This window comes from Daphnia pulicaria, chromosome 1 (assembly GCF_021234035.1).
Source record: "Daphnia pulicaria isolate SC F1-1A chromosome 1, SC_F0-13Bv2, whole genome shotgun sequence".
NCBI lineage: Eukaryota > Metazoa > Arthropoda > Branchiopoda > Diplostraca > Daphniidae > Daphnia > Daphnia pulicaria.
In genome coordinates this window covers 3657493-3669788 of record NC_060913.1, presented here as the reverse complement: position 1 = coordinate 3669788, position 12296 = coordinate 3657493, and the positions used below count along the sequence as shown (strand labels likewise).

At 39.5% G+C, this 12296-nt stretch overlaps 18 non-coding genes across 18 annotated transcripts; 6 read left to right on the top strand and 12 right to left on the bottom strand.

Annotated features, from left to right (window-relative positions):
- Positions 1-377: 377 nt before the first annotated feature.
- On the top strand, positions 378-450 carry Trnam-cau. The gene has a single exon. It is a non-coding gene; the product is annotated as a tRNA-Met (tRNA).
- Positions 451-1103: 653 nt separating this feature from the next.
- Trnas-gcu lies at positions 1104-1185 on the bottom strand. The gene has a single exon. It is a non-coding gene; the product is annotated as a tRNA-Ser (tRNA).
- A 633-nt stretch (positions 1186-1818) lies between these two features.
- Positions 1819-1891, top strand: Trnam-cau. The gene has a single exon. It is a non-coding gene; the product is annotated as a tRNA-Met (tRNA).
- A 460-nt stretch (positions 1892-2351) lies between these two features.
- On the bottom strand, positions 2352-2423 carry Trnaq-cug. Its single transcript has one exon. It is a non-coding gene; the product is annotated as a tRNA-Gln (tRNA).
- A 120-nt stretch (positions 2424-2543) lies between these two features.
- On the bottom strand, positions 2544-2625 carry Trnas-gcu. Its single transcript has one exon. It is a non-coding gene; the product is annotated as a tRNA-Ser (tRNA).
- A 633-nt stretch (positions 2626-3258) lies between these two features.
- On the top strand, positions 3259-3331 carry Trnam-cau. The gene has a single exon. It is a non-coding gene; the product is annotated as a tRNA-Met (tRNA).
- Positions 3332-3976: 645 nt separating this feature from the next.
- Positions 3977-4058, bottom strand: Trnas-gcu. The gene has a single exon. It is a non-coding gene; the product is annotated as a tRNA-Ser (tRNA).
- A 126-nt stretch (positions 4059-4184) lies between these two features.
- Trnak-uuu lies at positions 4185-4257 on the bottom strand. Its single transcript has one exon. It is a non-coding gene; the product is annotated as a tRNA-Lys (tRNA).
- Positions 4258-4691: 434 nt separating this feature from the next.
- Trnam-cau lies at positions 4692-4764 on the top strand. Its single transcript has one exon. It is a non-coding gene; the product is annotated as a tRNA-Met (tRNA).
- Positions 4765-5217: 453 nt separating this feature from the next.
- Positions 5218-5289, bottom strand: Trnaq-cug. Its single transcript has one exon. It is a non-coding gene; the product is annotated as a tRNA-Gln (tRNA).
- A 120-nt stretch (positions 5290-5409) lies between these two features.
- On the bottom strand, positions 5410-5491 carry Trnas-gcu. Its single transcript has one exon. It is a non-coding gene; the product is annotated as a tRNA-Ser (tRNA).
- A 1459-nt stretch (positions 5492-6950) lies between these two features.
- Trnar-acg lies at positions 6951-7023 on the top strand. Its single transcript has one exon. It is a non-coding gene; the product is annotated as a tRNA-Arg (tRNA).
- Positions 7024-7087: 64 nt separating this feature from the next.
- On the top strand, positions 7088-7160 carry Trnam-cau. Its single transcript has one exon. It is a non-coding gene; the product is annotated as a tRNA-Met (tRNA).
- A 652-nt stretch (positions 7161-7812) lies between these two features.
- Trnas-gcu lies at positions 7813-7894 on the bottom strand. The gene has a single exon. It is a non-coding gene; the product is annotated as a tRNA-Ser (tRNA).
- Positions 7895-8020: 126 nt separating this feature from the next.
- On the bottom strand, positions 8021-8093 carry Trnak-uuu. The gene has a single exon. It is a non-coding gene; the product is annotated as a tRNA-Lys (tRNA).
- Positions 8094-9268: 1175 nt separating this feature from the next.
- Trnaq-cug lies at positions 9269-9340 on the bottom strand. The gene has a single exon. It is a non-coding gene; the product is annotated as a tRNA-Gln (tRNA).
- Positions 9341-9460: 120 nt separating this feature from the next.
- Trnas-gcu lies at positions 9461-9542 on the bottom strand. The gene has a single exon. It is a non-coding gene; the product is annotated as a tRNA-Ser (tRNA).
- Positions 9543-9668: 126 nt separating this feature from the next.
- Positions 9669-9741, bottom strand: Trnak-uuu. Its single transcript has one exon. It is a non-coding gene; the product is annotated as a tRNA-Lys (tRNA).
- Between the last annotated feature and the right edge of the window lie 2555 nt (positions 9742-12296).

The following is a 12296-nucleotide window of genomic DNA, read 5'->3' as shown; positions in this document are numbered from 1 at the left end:
CAATTCTTGTTAAAGGCTTAAAACATGACTTCACTAGTAAAGACATGATTCAAACCTGATCACTTTCTGTCCAAAACAAGTAGTTGTTTCTTACAATTAGTATTGTTCGTCGTGTAACATGGGGTTTGTTTAAAGGCTTAAAACATGACTTCACTAGTAAAGACATGATTCAAACCTGATCACTTTCTGTTCAAAACAAGTAGTGGTTTCTTTCAATTAGTATTGTTCTTCGTATAACATGGGTTTGTGGCGCAATGGATAACGCGCCTTACTACGGATCAGGAGATTCCAGGTTCGACTCCTGGCAAGCTCGATTTACTTGCGTTTCAAGGAAGACAGTTGGTACCACTTTGTTATAGCGTTCAAGGACGATGGCCGCCTCGATAGCGCAGTAGGCAGCGCGCGAGTCTCATAATCTCGAGGTCGTGAGTTCGAACCTCACTCGGGGCATTTGTTTCATTTTACCTCTTGAAAAAATTCATGTCAAACTTTAGAAAGAGCAAAATACTAAACTGTGCTTCGTTTTGAAAAGGATAGAAAGGGTTGTGGTATTTACGTCGATTATGGTTTTTACGTCGATGGGGTTGTGCTCGCCACTACGAAAGTGTTGTTTGCTAATTGTAGGCCGTTTGCAAGATATAGTGTCCCTCGGATGTATTTGGGGATGGATGCAAACAGACATACTTTGAAGTGGCAATGGCGGTGACTTGAAGAAATAACGATTTGCAACGAACATGTACAGCACCCTCCGACAGCCTGGCGTAATAACGTACTGTTGTACTAATAACTCACCATAATCAAGTACCCTAATCCATCAGCAACGCAGTGCATAAACTCTAAAAGAGAGGGTTGCACTGTGGGAAAAAGTCTTGACTGGCCTTTCTTGCAACGATCTCGCTATCTAGTAAAATAGGTCCTAGTGAGATTTGAACTCAGATTGTCAGAGTCAGAGTCTGAAGTGCTAATCATTACACCATAGAACCTTGATAAATTTCCTACCGTGGCTTGAAGACTAAGTTTCTACATTGAAATGCTATGAACCTCTGATCACTGCATAGCAATTGGAGTGCGTTACAGTTGCCAATATCCCTAAATACTCCTTTCGACGAAGATGGGATTCGAACCCATGCGTGCAATGCACAATGGATTAGCAATCCATCACCTTAACCGCTCGGTCACCTCGTCCACATTTTATTCCTTAACGTTTTTCATCTAAAGCCAGATTATCTCAGTTTATCTGCACCATTGAATTACAGAATAATTATCCCGTATTGAACACCACCACATATCTAGTACACATCCCACGTTTCACGCCCGATGAGGGCCTTGAACTCTCGACTTCAGGATTAAATGTCCCGCGCTCTACCGTCTGAGCTAACCGGGCTGTATTACCTCCCTATCAACAATTCAGTGAAGATCGTATGAACAGTAATAATAAATTCAATTCTTGTTAAAGGCTTAAAACATGACTTCACTAGTAAAGACATGATTCAAACCTGATCACTTTCTGTCCAAAACAAGTAGTTGTTTCTTACAATTAGTATTGTTCGTCGTGTAACATGGGGTTTGTTTAAAGGCTTAAAACATGACTTCACTAGTAAAGACATGATTCAAACCTGATCACTTTCTGTTCAAAACAAGTAGTGGTTTCTTTCAATTAGTATTGTTCTTCGTATAACATGGGTTTGTGGCGCAATGGATAACGCGCCTTACTACGGATCAGGAGATTCCAGGTTCGACTCCTGGCAAGCTCGATTTACTTGCGTTTCAAGGAAGACAGTTGGTACCACTTTGTTATAGCGTTCAAGGACGATGGCCGCCTCGATAGCGCAGTAGGCAGCGCGCGAGTCTCATAATCTCGAGGTCGTGAGTTCGAACCTCACTCGGGGCATTTGTTTCATTTTACCTCTTGAAAAAATTCATGTCAAACTTTAGAAAGAGCAAAATACTAAACTGTGCTTCGTTTTGAAAAGGATAGAAAGGGTTGTGGTATTTACGTCGATTATGGTTTTTACGTCGATGGGGTTGTGCTCGCCACTACGAAAGTGTTGTTTGCTAATTGTAGGCCGTTTGCAAGATATAGTGTCCCTCGGATGTATTTGGGGATGGATGCAAACAGACATACTTTGAAGTGGCAATGGCGGTGACTTGAAGAAATAACGATTTGCAACGAACATGTACAGCACCCTCCGACAGCCTGGCGTAATAACGTACTGTTGTACAATAACTCACCATAATCAAGTACCCTAATCCATCAGCAACGCAGTGCATAAACTCTAAAAGAGAGGGTTGCACTGTGGGAAAAAGTCTTGACTGGCCTTTCTTGCAACGATCTCGCTATCTAGTAAAATAGGTCCTACTGAGATTTGAACTCAGATTGTCAGAGTCAGAGTCTGAAGTGCTAACCATTACACCATAGAACCTTGATAAATTCCCTACCGTGGCTTGAAGACTAAGTTTCTACATTGAAATGCTATGAATCTCTGATCACTGCATAGCAATTGGAGTCCGTTACAGTTGCCAATATCCCTAAATACTCCTTTCGACGAAGATGGGATTCGAACCCATGCGTGCAATGCACAATGGATTAGCAATCCATCACCTTAACCGCTCGGTCACCTCGTCCACATTTTATTCCTTAACGTTTTTCATCTAAAGCCAGATTATCTCAGTTTATCTGCACCATTGAATTACAGAATAATTATCCCGTATTGAACACCACCACATATCTAGTACACATCCCACGTTTCACGCCCGATGAGGGACTTGAACTCTCGACTTCAGGATTAAATGTCCCGCGCTCTACCGTCTGAGCTAACCGGGCTGTATTACCTCCCTATCAACAATTCAGTGAAGATCGTATGAACAGTAATAATAAATTCAATTCTTGTTAAAGGCTTAAAACATGACTTCACTAGTAAAGACATGATTCAAACCTGATCACTTTCTGTCCAAAACAAGTAGTTGTTTCTTACAATTAGTATTGTTCGTCGTGTAACATGGGGTTTGTTTAAAGGCTTAAAACATGACTTCACTAGTAAAGACATGATTCAAACCTGATCACTTTCTGTTCAAAACAAGTAGTGGTTTCTTTCAATTAGTATTGTTCTTCGTATAACATGGGTTTGTGGCGCAATGGATAACGCGCCTTACTACGGATCAGGAGATTCCAGGTTCGACTCCTGGCAAGCTCGATTTACTTGCGTTTCAAGGAAGACAGTTGGTACCACTTTGTTATAGCGTTCAAGGACGATGGCCGCCTCGATAGCGCAGTAGGCAGCGCGCGAGTCTCATAATCTCGAGGTCGTGAGTTCGAACCTCACTCGGGGCATTTGTTTCATTTTACCTCTTGAAAAAATTCATGTCAAACTTTAGAAAGAGCAAAATACTAAACTGTGCTTCGTTTTGAAAAGGATAGAAAGAGTTGTGGTGTTTACGTCGATTATGGTTTTTACGTCGATGGGGTTGTGCTCGCCACTACGAAAGTGTTGTTTGCTAATTGTAGGCCGTTTGCAAGATATAGTGTCCCTCGGATGTATTTGGGGATGGATGCAAACAGACATACTTTGAAGTGGCAATGGCGGTGACTTGAAGAAATAACGATTTGCAACGAACATGTACAGCACCCTTCGACAGCCTGGCGTAATAACGTAACAATAACTCACCATAATCAAGTACCCTAATCCATCAGCAACGCAGTGCATAAACTCTAAAAGAGAGGGTTGCACTGTGGGAAAAAGTCTTGACTGGCCTTTCTTGCAACGATCTCGCTATCTAGTAAAATAGGTCCTAGTGAGATTTGAACTCAGATTGTCAGAGTCAGAGTCTAAAGTGCTAACCATTACACCATAGAACCTTGATAATTTTCCTACCGTGGCTTGAAGACTAAGTTTCTACATTGAAATGCTATGAATCTCTGATCACTGCATAGCAATTGGAGTGCGTTACAGTTGCCAATATCCCTAAATACTCCTTTCGACGAAGATGGGATTCGAACCCATGCGTGCAATGCACAATGGATTAGCAGTCCATCACCTTAACCGCTCGGTCACCTCGTCGACATTTTAATCCTTAACTTTTTTAATCTAAAGCCAGATTATCTCAGTTTATCTGCACCATTGTATTACAGAATAATTATCCCGTATCAAACACCACCAAATATCTAGTACACATCCCACGTTTCACGCCCGATGAGGGACTTGAACCCTCGACCTCAGGATTAAAAGTCCCGCGCTCTACCGTCTGAGCTAACCGGGCTGTATTACCTCCCTATCAACAATTCAGTGAAGATCGTATGAACAGTAATAATAAATTCAATTCTTGTTAAAGGCTTAAAACATGACTTCACTAGTAAAGACATGATTCAAACCTGATCACTTTCTGTCCAAAACAAGTAGTTGTTTCTTACAATTAGTATTGTTCGTCGTGTAACATGGGGTTTGTTTAAATGCTTAAAACATGACTTCACTAGTAAAGACATGATTCAAACCTGATCACTTTCTGTTCAAAACAAGTAGTGGTTTCTTTCAATTAGTATTGTTCGTCGTATAACATGGGTTTGTGGCGCAATGAATAACGCGCCTTACTACGGATCAGGAGATTCCAGGTTCGACTCCTGGCAAGCTCGATTTACTTGCGTTTCAAGGAAGACAATTGGTACTAGTTTGTTATAGCGTTCAAGGACGATGGCCGCCTCGATAGCGCAGTAGGCAGCGCGCGAGTCTCATAATCTCGAGGTCGTGAGTTCGAACCTCACTCGGGGCATTTGTTTCATTTTACCTCTTGAAAAAATTAATGTCAAACTTTAGAAAGAGCAAAATACTAAACTGTGCTTCGTTTTGAAAAGGATAGAAAGGGTTGTGGTGTTTACGTCGATTATGGTTTTTACGTCGATGGGGTTGTGCTCGCCACTACGAAAGTGTTGTTTGCTAATTGTAGGCCGTTTGCAAGATATAGTGTCCCTCGGATGTATTTGGGGATGGATGCAAACAGACATACTTTGAAGTGGCAATGGCGGTGACTTGAAGAAATAACGATTTGCAACGAACATGTACAGCACCCTTCGACAGCCTGGCGTAATAACGTAACAATAACTCACCATAATCAAGTACCCTAATCCATCAGCAACGCAGTGCATAAACTCTAAAAGAGAGGGTTGCACTGTGGGAAAAAGTCTTGACTGGCCTTTCTTGCAACGATCTCGCTATCGAGTAAAATAGGTCCTACTGAGATTTGAACTCAGATTGTCAGAGTCAGAGTCTGAAGTGCTAACCATTACACCATAGAACCTTGATAATTTTCCTACCGTGGCTTGAAGACTAAGTTTCTACATTGAAATGCTATGAATCTCTGATCACTGCATAGCAATTGGAGTGCGTTACAGTTGCCAATATCCCTAAATACTCCTTTCGACGAAGATGGGATTCGAACCCATGCGTGCAATGCACAATGGATTAGCAGTCCATCACCTTAACCGCTCGATCACCTCGTCCACATTTTATTCCTTAACGTTTTTCATCTAAAGCCAGATTATCTCAGTTTATCTGCACCATTGAATTACAGAATAATTATCCCGTATTGAACACCACCACATATCTAGTACACATCCCACGTTTCACGCCCGATGAGGGACTTGAACTCTCGACTTCAGGATTAAATGTCCCGCGCTCTACCGTCTGAGCTAACCGGGCTGTATTACCTCCCTATCAACAATTCAGTGAAGATCGTATGAACAGTAATAATAAATTCAATTCTTGTTAAAGGCTTAAAACATGACTTCACTAGTAAAGACATGATTCAAACCTGATCACTTTCTGTCCAAAACAAGTAGTTGTTTTTTTCATTTAGTATTGTTCGTCGTATAGGGTCATTCCGCTGAAATCGAATTAATTTTGGCGCTCGACATCACCGATTTTTTTTATTTTTTTACAGTGTGTTCATTGTGATCGTATAAAATTTTCTGTAAAGGGAAAACATTTTCCCGTTTACAGAGTGGGAGATAAAAAATCCTAAAGTTTTGGTTTTTTTAATTTAAAAAATTGATTTTTTTCGTTAAAATACAATTTTTTCCGATACCGTTTTTGCTATAGATTTAAAAAACAGATGAAAGATAGAGAATTTTTTAATCTTTTTAATCATCTATTTGGAATTCAAATTAAATTAAAAGAAAGTAAGGATATTGGGGTTTAAACATTTTTTTAAAAAAAGGTCTTAGCGAAGATATGGTTACTTCGATTTGAAAATTTTTTTTACTCATCGATAGCTCTAATGTGTGCGCATCTCGTGTAAAATTTTCAAGTTTTACCCATGCTTTGTTAATTAGTAATGCATTTTTAAATATTTATTTATTCGCCATATCTTTTGCACAGAGAACACTAGCGCCACTCAACGGGCACGGTGGCAACTCTATGGACACCCTGCCATGACAGTGAAGGGGTCTGTGCAATTGAAACGGAGAATTGAAAAAATATTTAAACATGCATAACTAATTAACAAAGCGTGGGTAAAACTTGAAAATTTTACACGAGATGCGCACACATTAGAGCTATTGATGAGTAAAAAAATTTTCAAATCGAAGTTAACATATCTTCGCTAAGACCTTTTTTTAAAAAAATGTTTAAACCCCAATATCCTTACTTTCATTTAATTTATTTTGAATTCCAAATAGATGATTAAAAAGAGAAAAAAATTCTCTATCTTTCATTTGTTTTTTAAATCTATAGCAAAAACGGTATCGGAACAAATTGAATTTTGACGAAAAAAATCAATTTTTTAAATTAAAAAAACTAAAACTTTAGGATTTTTTATCTCCCACTTTGTAAACGGGAAAAATTTTTCTCTTTACAGAAAATTGTATATGATCACAATGAACACACTGTAAAAAAATTAAAAAAATCGGTGATGTTGAGCGCCAAAATTAATTCGATTTCAGCGGAATGACCCTATAACATGGGTTTGTGGCGCAATGGATAACGCGCCTGACTACGGATCAGGAGATTCCAGGTTCGACTCCTGGCAAGCTCGATTTACTTGCGTTTCAAGGAAGACAGTTGGCACCACTTTGTTATAGCGTTCAAGGATGATGGCCGCCTCGATAGCGCAGTAGGCAGCGCGCGAGTCTCATAATCTCGAGGTCGTGAGTTCGAACCACAATCGGGGCATTTGTTTCATTTTACCTCTTGAAAAAATTCATGTCAAACTTTAGAAAGAGCAAAATACTAAACTGTGCTTCGTTTTGAAAAGGATAGAAAGGGTTGTGGTGTTTACGTCGATTATGGTTTTTACGTCGATGGGGTTGTGCTCGCCACTATGAAAGTGTTGTTTGCTAATTGTAGGCTGTTTGCAAGATATAGTGTCCCTCGGATGTATTTGGGGATGGATGCAAACAAACATACTTTGAAGTGGCAATGGCGGTGACTTGAAGAAATAACGATTTGCAACGAACATGTACAGCACCCTCCGACAGCCTGGCGTAATAACGTACTGTTGTACAATAACTCACCATAATCAAGTACCCTAATCCATCAGCAACGCAGTGCATAAACTATAAAAGAGAGGGTTGCACTGTGGGAAAAATTCTTGACTGGCCTTTCTTGCAACGATCTCGCTATCTAGTAAAATAGGTCCTACTGAGATTTGAACTCAGATTGTCAGAATTAGAGTCTGAAGTGCTAACCATTACACCATAGAAACTTGATAAATTTCCTACCGTGGCTTGAAGACTAAGTTTCTACATTGAAATGCTATGAACTTCTGATCACTGCATAGCAATTGGAGTGCGTTACAGTTGCCAATATCCCTAACTACTCCTTTCGACGAGGATGGGATTCGAACCCATGCGTGCAATGCACAATGGATTAGCAGTCCATCACCTTAACCGCTCGGTCACCTCGTCGACATTTTATTCCTTAACGTTTTTCATCTAAAGCCAGATTATCTCAGTTTATCTGCACCATTGAATTACAGAATAATTATCCCGTATCAAACACCACCACATATCTAGTACACATCCCACGTTTCACGCCCGATAAGGGACTTGAACCCTCGACCTCAGGATTAAAAGTCCCGCGCTCTACCGTCTGAGCTAACCGGGCTGTATTACCTCCCTATCAACAATTCAGTGAAGATCGTATGAACAGTAATAGTAAATTCAATTCTTGTTAAAGGCTTAAAACATGACTTCACTAGTAAAGACATGATTCAAACCTGATCACTTTCTGTCCAAAACAAGTAGTTGTTTCTTACAATTAGTGTGTTCTTAGTTCTTAGTTCTTACCTGTGATACTCCAAATGTTCTAAGTGATGTAAGCCGCCTCGGTATGAAAAGAAAAGCATTGCGGGTGTTAAATAAATAATAAAGAATGAACAAAATTGTTTTCACCCACATTTATTACAAAATAACTTGAAAACGGAAATTTTTATCTTTTAATACACTAGCAGACTACAGTAACATAGAGCAGAACAACAAGGTGATTCGAAGAATCAAGCCAAGTCTGCAGCTAGTTACGGCTATCCCCCGCCATGGTGCGCACTAGTCGACTAGCCGCACGACTTTTTGCTCTGCTTACACCGAGCAATCTTAAAAAGGTCTATACCCTAAAGTTTTCCACTTCAAAATTTTTACTTTTTACTACACACTTGCACTGTCGCCCCCATAGGCATTAGAAATTTCGACAAATTTTGAAGTGGAAAACTTTGAGGTATAGGGAAGGGTTCTCTGAGTTGATTTTATTGTAAATCATTCTTTATATTCGTATAGAGTGAAGAATTGTGGTTCTTTTGGCACAAAGAAAAAATTTTTAGCTTTACTTTTAGTATTTTTTATAAATTTTTGAAAACGCCGTATTTAACACGGCGCATATGGGGGAAAACGGGTGTACCTAATAAACTGAACGATACCGTAGCGCCGTGGGGGTTAATCCTACGACAACTTCATGTGTAGAAAAAATGTAGATCATCATTAGATCTACTCAGGGCCAAAGGGAAAAAAATCTAGCCCAAGCGGTTCAAGAGTTATTGCATTTTATCTAGGACACGTAGTGCCATAAGAATAAACTGAAAATAGGGGGGTGTACCTAATAGTTTGGTGGATACTGTACAGCACCCTCCGACAGCCTGGCGTAATAACGTACTGTTGTACAATAACTCACCATAATCAAGTACCCTAATCCATCAGCAACGCAGTGCATAAACTCTAAAAGAGAGGGTTGCACTGTGGGAAAAAGTCTTGACTGGCCTTTCTTGCAACGATCTCGCTATCTAGTAAAATAGGTGCTACTGAGATTTGAACTCAGATTGTCAGAGTCAGAGTCTGAAGTGCTAACCATTACACCATAGAACCTTGATAAATTTCCTACCGTGGCTTGAAGACTAAGTTTCTACATTGAAATGCTATGAACCTCTGATCACTGCATAGCAATTGGAGTGCGTTACAGTTGCCAATATCCCTAACTACTCCTTTCGACGAGGATGGGATTCGAACCCATGCGTGCAATGCACAATGGATTAGCAGTCCATCACCTTAACCGCTAGGTCACCTCGTCGACATTTTATTCCTTAACGTTTTTCATCTAAAGCCAGATTATCTCAGTTTATCTGCACCATTGAATTACAGAATAATTATCCCGTATCGAACACCACCACATATCTAGTACACATCCCACGTTTCACGCCCGATAAGGGACTTGAACCCTCGACCTCAGGATTAAAAGTCCCGCGCTCTACCGTCTGAGCTAACCGGGCTGTATTACCTCCCTATCAACAATTCAGTGAACATCGTATGAACAGTAATAATAAATTCAATTCTTGTTAAAGGCTTAAAACATGACTTCACTAGTAAAGACATGATTCAAACCTGATCACTTTCTGTCCAAAACAAGTAGTTGTTTCTTACAATTAGTATTGTTCGTCGTGTAACATGGGGTTTGTTTAAAGGCTTGAAACATGACTTCACTAGTAAAGACATGATTCAAACCTGATCACTTTCTGTTCAAAACAAGTAGTGGTTTCTTAAAATTAGTATTGTTCGTCGTATAAAATGGTTTTGTGGCGCAATGGATAACGCGCCTGACTACGGATCAGGAGATTCCAAGTTCGACTCCTGGCAAGCTCGATTAACTTGCGTTTCAAGGAAGACAGTTGGTACCACTTTGTTAAAGCGTTCAAGGACGATGGCCGCCTCGATAGCGCAGAAAATAAAGAATGTTTTACAATAAAATCAACTCAGAGAACCCTTCCCTATAGACCTTTTCAAGATTGCTCGGTGTAAGCAGAGCGAAAAGTCGTGCGGCTAGTCGACTAGTGCGCACCATGGCGGGGGATAGCCGTAACTAGCTGCAGACTTGGCTTGATTCTTCGAATCACCTTGTTGTTCTGCTCTATGTTACTGTAGTCTGCTAGTGTATTAAAAGATAAAAATGTCCGTTTTCAAGTTTCAGTTGTCTCAATTAGTGCTTTCTTTAGTTGAAGAGGACCGTGATTTGTATTATAAAACACTAGAGTTCCTGAAGTGCCACGATCCCCTCGTAATACCTCTACAGTTATTTAAAAGTGGAAAATCTTCATCTAAGTATCTTCCCCCCATAGAGAAATTTCATTTGAGACTCTATCTTGTTTACGAACGCGATATAACTGACAGTGAAAAATACGAGGCCTACAAAAATCTTGATTCTGAACAGTATCTAACAAACACATTTACTGACAAATTGTTAGTGTTTCCTCTTTGCAGTGGTGTTGTGATTATACGCACACATGTTACTCATTCACAGTCCCTTTCAAATAAACCTGCAAGGCCATGGGTAGCTCTTCACCAAACTGGAAAAATCCTTCGTGCTTTTTGTGATTGTGCTGCTGGGTAACTTTACACTTTTTTGTTATTGTGTTATTGATTTGTGTACTAATTTTGTGTTTGTATTTAACTGATACCGACAACAATCTAATTCTCAGGCTAGGTAGTGTGTGTATCCATGTAAGTGCCCTTTTACAATTAGCAGTATCAGCACGACAGGATTCATCAACCACTGCTGATGACAATGATGTTGGTATTCCGATTACATCACTACCATGCTATTGGAATCAGCCTGGGAAAGGACCAGTAAGTTGACAGCTAACATATATTTCATTCAAAGCCTCATTCGATTTTTGTCAACATAGGTTACAATTGGGAAAATAGCTGATTTAGATGTACACATTCCCAGAAAGAAAGAAGTTCCACTTAATGATATCCTAGAGGTTACTGATGTAGAACATCAACGTACAAATGAAGCTCTCAAAAAGCTAAAAAAGTTGCCTGTTGTACTGTCCTGTGTACCTGAGTACGCACATTCATTTCAGCCTCCAGCTGAAACACATATTTTACCAAAAGCACTGTCAGAATTGTACAATCCTCATTTTGAAGGAAAATATGAGCTTGAAGTGAACGAAGAATGTGAAAGAATATTTTCAGAGATCAGAATTTCAATTGAAGAACAGCGTTCAGTTGAGATCGTAACCAAAAATCAAAGTGAATGTGAGGAGTGGGAGCAGCAGCGAAGTGGAAGAATTACGGGTACTAAGATCCACGAAATTTTAAAAAGAGATCCAAGTAAAGAAGTGAGTGGTGGGGAAATAAAGTTCCTTTTAGAAATGTGTTACCCTGAAATTATTACATTTAAAGGAAACATGTACACAAGGTAAACCATTTATTTACAATTCTATTGCACTTGGTGTTTGATATCTTTTCTTTTTCTAGATATGGTCAACGAAATGAGCCAAAGGCTATTAGCCTGCTAGAAAGTACAATTAATTCAAGGAAGACACACGAAAACTTTCTGTGCGACCCTGTGGGATTAATTATTTCAAAAAGTCATCCCTATCTTGCTGCGTCTCCTGATAGAATCTTCACTTGCATCTGCCATGGCCGTGGTTTAGTTGAAGTAAAATGTCCTTATTTAGTAAAAGGGAAAAGTATCAGGGAGTACGCTAAGAATAATAAAGGTTTCTGCTTATTGTTGGACGAAAGCACAAATGAACTACGCCTAGATCACAATCATGAGTATTACTCTCAGGTACAACAATTTCAAACAAAATTTCACACTTTTTGCAATGTTAAATTATTTTAATCTCTTAGGTTCAATTGCAGCTTTTTGTATCAGAGCTGCCCCTTGCACTTTTTGTTGTGTTTAACGGCAACAAAGTAGTCGAATACGTTACAGTGCAAAGGAATGAAGATGTAATTGAAATGATGGCAGCTAAAGGCAAACTTTTCTTTGTTAACTTCATCCTTCCTGAACTCGTAGCAAAAAGATATAGTTACGTGA